The sequence below is a fragment of the Nyctibius grandis genome, chromosome 4 (genome assembly GCF_013368605.1).
Source record: "Nyctibius grandis isolate bNycGra1 chromosome 4, bNycGra1.pri, whole genome shotgun sequence".
Taxonomy (NCBI): domain Eukaryota; kingdom Metazoa; phylum Chordata; class Aves; order Nyctibiiformes; family Nyctibiidae; genus Nyctibius; species Nyctibius grandis.
In genome coordinates this window covers 104,357,939-104,365,654 of record NC_090661.1, presented here as the reverse complement: position 1 = coordinate 104,365,654, position 7,716 = coordinate 104,357,939, and the positions used below count along the sequence as shown (strand labels likewise).

Here is a 7,716-nt window from a genome sequence, read left to right as displayed (position 1 = left end):
AGTAATGGGCACTGAGGAGAAAAGAGAGCTAAAATATTTTTGAATCCGAAACGATTTGTTTCAAGCTGGTGATGCCAGGCTGTGAAATTGCTCTATTTTCCTACGTGCGCTGCCTTTCACACTGCCTGCACGTCCGTGCACACGCGGGAGGGCTCCGGGGAACACACAGCCACGGCGTGGGTCCGGCTCTGCCCTCCTCCTCCTCCTCCTCTCCCTCTGGGACTCATGTGTTTCGAGTCATTACACTATATGTTTTCCAGTCCTCATATAAGACAAGCAATGCCCGGCTTGTGTCAGCAAAGACGCACTCCACTGCGGTTCTGGCTATGATTGCTGAAAACAGATACTCCAAGGTGTAACCCTTGAGTGCACTGAGCCGCTTGGCTGAGCCCGAGACGAGCTCTGGTAGAAGAGAGCACAGCAATTGTATTCATTACAAAACACGCCGTGGATGATCATCTCCTAATAACCAGAGCAGGTTTACTGACAGGCGGTTGGTTTTCATCCCCCGGCCCGATAACTCCAGGTTTCACCAGCTGTCTCGTGACGGTGTGAACCACGCTGGTGACGCACCAGTTGCTCCAGGATGTTTCTTGCTTAACGATGTACAGATAGATTTAATTACAGCTGAAAGACTGCTCCTGTCTGGCTGAGCACTCAGACTCCGCGGAGTATCAGGCGAGCTTGATATGTGACAAGTAGTATTTAAATGAAGTGTGATCTTATGATTTATTTAGGTCACGGTGCAGTTTAATTATTAATGGCGTTATGTCGATTTGAAGACGAGCTCTGAAGGACCCATTCACTTTGTTTTAGATGTTTGAAATTCACAACAGTCCCCAAGGCCCTGCATTTATAATGAGTTGCTCCTTCTGGTGTACTAATAACACCATCAAATGGTAAAGGGGAGGGCGGGGAAATAAAGCGAGCTAGAGAAGATGATATTCTAATTGTCGTTGCAGACGTGTATCTGCTGTTGGGCTGCTTTAGCGGATATTGTTGTGAGCTGTTCCTCTGGGTGCTGAGGATGTTATCAGAGTGATGCGGGGTCGCATTCAGGGTGACAAGAGCATTGTTATCACAGGTGACGGCGCTGAGCTTCAACAGCAGTGAAGACAAGCGGCTGCCGGAGGACACGGTGGTGGGCTGGCGCCTGGCACCTCCGCTGCCCTTGGCGAACGACGTGCTCCTGGGCAGAGAAAGGAGAGGAATGACCTGGTATGTTTTGCCAACAACTTCCACCCAAGGTGAAGCTGAAGGCTCTGCTCGTCCTGGCTTTTTGGGAAAAAATTTCAACGAGCTCACCCTGAGAAGGTTTAACGGTACCTAGAATTGACAGTGGGCGAATGAGCGGGATGGACTAAGGTGACATTCAATGGGCCGTTAAGCAAAACACCTGCCAGCATCTTTAAACTCTCCTGCCATAAGTGACCATACCTAAACTACTAGTTTTGAGTCTCAGAAATGATGTAATTCGTGGAAAAATGCACTGGAGGAGTTTCCTTGAACAGCAGATTTTTTTCAAAGAGCTGTTGCTCAGCACAGGCACAGCAATATTTAAAAGTCACAATACTTTGAAAAGCCCCAAAAGTTCAGTGTTTTGTGCCCAGCCCGTTACCAGCTGCTGTTCTCAGAGAGTCCAAGCCTCGTCTCACCTTCCCCCTTCTCCAGCTGCTGAAATCCCTTCGCCTGTTCTTCATCCCTGGCAAACCGCAGGATTGCAGTGACAGATTATTACAGTTTTGCTGTAAATCAGCTCTGGGATCAGCAGAGTGGCTCGAACAGTCTTCGGTGTGATGCTGCTGAGGAGCTGCTGGTGGGAATTTGGAGCCGAGAACGGCGATCTGCTCGGCTCAGGAGTTACCGGAGCAGAGGGAGGTGATGGGGCATTAATCTGAAGGCACTTTGATTGCCCTGTAGCTCTTAATTTCTCTTCAGAGGAAAGGTTCCTCACGGGATAACCATAATTCTCCCACCGGACCGAGGTCAAGGCTCGAAAGCTGCAAGCCCAGGTTGGCGAGAGGCAGCTTTCCGTTCTCCTCCAGCTGTTGTCCACCGTCAACAGGAGACAGATGGAGTCTGGTGGCTCTCAGGTGATGACTGCAATGCACCGAACCAGTGCCCAGGGCTATGTACAACCCCTGAGCGAGCAGGGGATGAAATCCTCGTGAGGATGAGAGGGCTGCTGATGGAAATAGTGAGACTGGAGTGAAAGATTTTGTATTTCAACTCCAATGTGGGAAATGAAAGTTTGGGATGTTGCTGGGAAATGCCGTGATGTCAAAGCTGTGTTTGTGTCCTGGGCTGTGCCTGTGCTGGAGGGACAGCTGCTGTGGAGCAAGGTGGTGGAGTCCCCATGTCTGGGGGACATCTCTGTTTAAGAAAAGCCTGGACATGGCACTTAGTGCCCTGGTCTAGTTGCCATGGTGGTGTCAGGCCAATGGTTGGACTCGATGATCCCAGAGGGCTCTTCCAACCTCATTGATTCTGTGAAGGGTGAGGGGCTGGAGACCTTCGTGGTCGCATTAGTATGGGACTCGTGTGCTGGGGCAGGATTTTTCTCCATCAGCTGGCTCAGCTCCATGCTCCGCATGCAACAGGAGACATCAAAGCCTCAGGAAGTGCTTATTTTGTAAAGAAACCACATACCTTGGTAGTGCTGCAGTTCAGAAAATGAAACTCTTATTCCAGCATCTCTAATTCAGTATTACAAAATAACATTAAACCAACAATTTTTTAAAAAAAACAAAGCAGTTTTTACAGTCTAAACTCTACAATGCATGCTAAGAACAGGCGTAGGGATGATTTTGTAGGGCTTATAGTTTATTTTTGGTTTGTGTTGGTAGCAAAGCTGTTGAAGTTTTCAATGTCATTTGGTATACCTTCAATACAATTAATCAATACCTTAATAACGAATGCACCGTGATGCATGCTGAGGTAATTACCTGTTTAGATCCTCCAGCTGGCTGGTACAGATGTCGCTGATGGAGCCGGGGCGAAAGGCAGCCTGAGGAGGGACAGTGGCACAGTGAACGATGGCTGGTCGGGCAGCGTGGCACCGGGTACCACGGCCGCTCCGGGAAACATGGGCTGTCTGAGGGAGGGTTGTGCGAGCCCACACACCTGGCATTGCAGACAGGGCACGGGTCTGGGGGAATCTCCTTCCTCAAATGAAAAAGTGGTAACGTGAAGGTAGCTGTTTAACAGATTAGGAAAGGGTCCAGTACTTGGTATTGGGGTGGACAGGGGCAAACCAAGGATTTGTGGGGGAAGAGTGGTTTGAAAGCGGCCCGGCGGAAAGAGACCTGGGGGTGCTGATCGACAGCCGGCTAAACAGGAGCCAGCAGTGTGCCCAGGTGGCCAAGAAGGCCAATGGCATCCTGGCCTCTATTACGAATAGTGTAGCCAGCCGGTCTGGGGAAGTGATTGTCCTGCTGTACTCGGCACTGGTGAGGCCGCACCTTGAATCCTGTGTCCAGTTCTGTGCCCCGCACTTCAAGAGAGATGTTGAGGTGTTGGAGCGAGTCCAGAGGAGGGCGACCAAGCTGGTGAAGGGTCTGGAGGGTCTGACCTACGAGGAACGGCTGAGGGAGCTGGGGGTGTTTAGCCTGGAGAAGAGGAGGCTCAGAGGTGACCTTAGTGCAGTCTACAACTACCTGAAGGGAGGTTGTAGCGCAGTGGGAGTCGGCCTCTTCTCCCAGGCAACTAGCGATAAGACAAGAGGACACAGCCTCAAGCTTTGCCAGGGGAGGTTCAGGTTGGACATGAGGAAGCATTTCTTCTCAGCAAGGGTCATTAGCCATTGGAAGGGGCTGCCCAGGGAGGTGGTGGAGTCACCATCTCTGGAGGGGCTTAAGGAAAGCCTGGCCATGGCACTTAGTGCCCTGGTCTAGTTGGCATGGTGGTGTCAGGGCAATGGTTGGACTCGATGATCTCAGAGGGCTCTTCCAACCTGATTGATTCTGGGATTCTGTGAACCCATTCCCTGCAAAAACTCTTGGCTCTTCATTCCTTCAGGTACCAGAGCGACAGGGAGCAAAGAGCTCCTCCTTGCCGCGCTGGGCTCACCTTCCCTGTGCTGAGCAGAGACGGTTCATGCCTTGATGGTCCACACAGTTCAGAAGCAAAAGTTGTCATTGTCGTGCAGCTTTGTTACCTGCAAAACAAGGTACTTTAATTTGGAGCCTGTGATGATTGTGTGACCATTTCATAGTGATTAGCCTGTTTGTCCTCAGGCTTCCTCAGGCAATACATTACAACTATATTTTTTTAATACATTGCTGATTTTCAGTAGAGCAAGGAATCAGAGCCAGGCTACTGCCCTCAGCCCCAGGAAAAGCACAGCCCTGCTGCCTAACGACAGAAGTGAGATCTCCACTGAATGATTTATTTTCCAAAGCAGCAAACAACCCCAAAGACGTGCAGGTAAATACAACCCCTCTTTTCTCTGCTGTGATATTCCCCTTCATGCACCTACAGCTCGTTTTTGGCTTGACCCCATGCCCGTTGGGTCAGCAGACGTCTTGCACCCACTCTGCTCCCCACCACACCACGGTCGCACTGGTTATACCCCTGTGTAACGCTGAACACTCACTTAGAGAGAGAAAAAAGCTCTGTTAGGGTGAGCTTTGTAAAACCAAAATATTGTAGAGTTTGAGGATCTCACCCATATAATTTGTAAGGCTGGCGAATACATTTCAAAGATGAATTAGTTGATATTAACACACACCTTCCACCCCATAAAGAGGGCTGGTGGATAATGTACAGCCCAAGCAGAAGATGCTGTCTTCACCTCCAGCCAGGATTGCCAGCGTTTATTTATTGCCAATATTACCAGCAATGTCCTGAGACTGTGTGTGAGGCTGCTGCTTGCAAAGCGCCTAAATGTTTTTAGATGAAATATAAGATGGATAAAAAGGATCTTTATTCTGTCAGCTTGATGAATAATTGCAGTATGGGAGCTACTGAAGAGCTGTGCTTGTAACAGGTTTCATCATCGGAGTTATGGTTGAAAGAGAAATGGTTTATTTTTACTATATTAACAAAAGCTGTGCTTACAGTCAGAGAATTGACTGGATGGCTCCAGTTCTTTCCAGGCGGATTAATACATGTTTAATTCAAATATATGGCATTGATTTTGGTAGTGCTGAATATAATGGTGTTTCCAGCAAGATGGGCCTCTCTTAAATCCTCAGCCTCCGAGTATTTTCCTGACTCCATGCCTTTTACAGTAAGTATGATTTTTGCAATTAATGAAAATATATGAACTTTCTTCAGTGCAAGCTTTTCTAATTAGAAATCAGCATCTGTGCTGAAACGTTACACACTGAGAAAGGTTCCCTTCGGGACTACTTTCCCAGTCTTGTGCCTGTGTGTTTATGTACCTAGAGTTTCTCCCTATGATTGAACACCGCCATAGTAATGATGTGGGGAAATGTGCAGGCTCCTAATTTGCATGCCCAGAGATCACGGCTGCAAATGTAGTCTCAGGAATTAGAGTGTGCTTGCCCATAGTGCAGTCCTGTAAACAAGGGTTCTGGCTTGTTTGCATTCAGGGAATGAAAAAAATAATACTTTATCCTGGCACGGTGAGTTATCCCTGCAGCGCAGGCACACAGAGAATGAGAAAAATCCAAATCAAATGTTTGTTGTGATGTCAAGAATAAAGAAAACTCTGTACCGGGGAAATTTAAATGCTCCCTAATGTTTTCTTTTGCTTATCATGCTGGTAACACATCAATGGTTTGGTAGGACATTAATCACTGCAATAATCTGGCAAATACCAAAACCAAGATTTCAAAGTGGCAGTGGTGGTATTTTGGGTAGGACCCAAGTTTGGAGCCTCTCTGAGGACCTCACTGTGCTCCTCATTGCCGAGGAACCCACAAATAACTGGACCTTCATGGACGTCCTGGAGGTAGTGGAGTCTGGGGCATAAAGGAACCTCACAGTAAACCACCTCCAAAAGGTTTGTAGCAGCAGACCCATGGTTGGACCAGGCTGCCTCCGTTCCCTCTCTTGAACCACCGACACTTTGACAGAACAATGTTTATTCTTTGCTGAGCTCAGGCCTTTGCTCTTGGTACAAAATCTGCCATAATCAGAGTAGAAAGACTATGGGTAAAATAATGTCGCCAAAGCCTCCAGAATGAGGTGATTTTAACGTGCCTGATGCCAGCGAAACACTGAAATACCACGCTAAATGCCGCCTCACTTCTTGAAGAACGTTTAGTTTGGAATTCAGCCCAGAAAATGCGTCTGCCCCTGCAATTTACACCTCATTGGCTGAGGCTAAAGAGGGAGGAAATGAAGATGATTAATTAAGGAAAAGCAAATTAGTCTCACTTTGTATGTAGCAACTGTGGATGATTTTCCTTACACAGAAAAGCTATTTGGGGCTTGGCTTGGTTGGCTTTTGATTGTGAAATAACAACATGTAAGTGTGTGTCTGTAATGAACTGCCAGGTACCAGCTCAGGCGAGTTGACCAAGATTTTGCTAAAGCAAGAAAATTTGTTCTCTCTCTCTCTCTCCTTCTCTCCATGAGGTTTTGTTTTCACTTCAGTCTATGCCAAGGATGACGCTAATATTGCTATTTTTGAGACACACGATTCTAAAGGACAGTTAATATCTCTTGAGAGCAGATAAAACTTCTCTGAAAGTATGCTCATTTGGTTAAAAAGTCTTCTAGTGATGTGAAGCTTCCAAGTGTGATTCTTTTCTGATGCTGGCTCTGACTTCAGGAAAACAGCTAGTGCACCCCCATAGCTGGGTCACCATGGGGCTCCCGAACCTCCTGTCCCTGTCCTCCTGCACTGTGCAACCAAGAACCTCTCCCTGGGTACCAAGCGGTGTCCCTGCAGCAGGGACCTCATCCTGCGTTTTTCTAGGTCCTAGAGAATTTAGGGAGCGCAGGGACCTGTGGGGAAGGATCTCAAACTGTCTGGCCAGAACAAGCTTTGATAGAAAAGGGACACAAGTCATGAGGACGTGATACAAAATAAACACTGCACCAAGAAGACCTCCCAAGAGGTCTTGAGTGCTACCATGATCATAAGGACTCTGTGGTACCTGTAGCATACATTAACTTAAATACCAAGAGCTCTGAGGCACGTCTGGAGGGTTGTGTGTAGGATCTGATGGGGTTTGCTTATCCGAGCAGATTGCTGTGTAACTTTTGATTTTCTTTGGCTGTAAGTGCCTGACTATCCTGATGCACCAGTCATGATGCTTTGTGGGTGAAAGCTATATTATTCTTAAGAAAGGACTCTCAGTCTTCATTTCTTCTTTTAGTTTTTAATGTGGTTTCATTCTGTTCATGGAGATGATTGGTTATTCTGTGCTCCTCATTACACAGAGCTTTTTTGGGAATGCATACCAGGCGCTCCTTTGTGGAAGAGCAAAGGTTTGGGTTCGTTTTGATTCATCATAATTAGAAAAAAAAATGTAGATAAAAAGACATACGACTGTCTCCTTTGGACTTTGCTCTCTCTTCAGCAGCAGTAGCATCTCTATTGGCTCCAGTGGTTGGACAAAAAAATTCTCTGAGATAATGAGACTGGAAAGTTATCTCTAAATACTGTGACTTTTGCTTGGATCAGAGTCGAGAGCACCTCACGTGAGTGTTGGCAGTTTTTGTGACCTGAACTTCAAACAGCTGGATGTCTAAGAGATGGCCTTCTGGGTGGCTTCCAAGGTCACCCTTAGGCGAGAGAGG

General features: G+C 47.4%; 1 long non-coding RNA gene across 1 annotated transcript; it reads left to right on the top strand.

Moving 5' to 3' along the window:
* The first annotated feature begins 4,024 nt into the window (after positions 1-4,024).
* On the top strand, positions 4,025-5,230 carry LOC137662829 (uncharacterized). The gene is made up of 3 exons (XR_011048060.1): positions 4,025-4,168; positions 4,292-4,425; positions 5,145-5,230. It is a non-coding gene; the product is annotated as an uncharacterized lncRNA (long non-coding RNA).
* Positions 5,231-7,716: the final 2,486 nt, after the last annotated feature.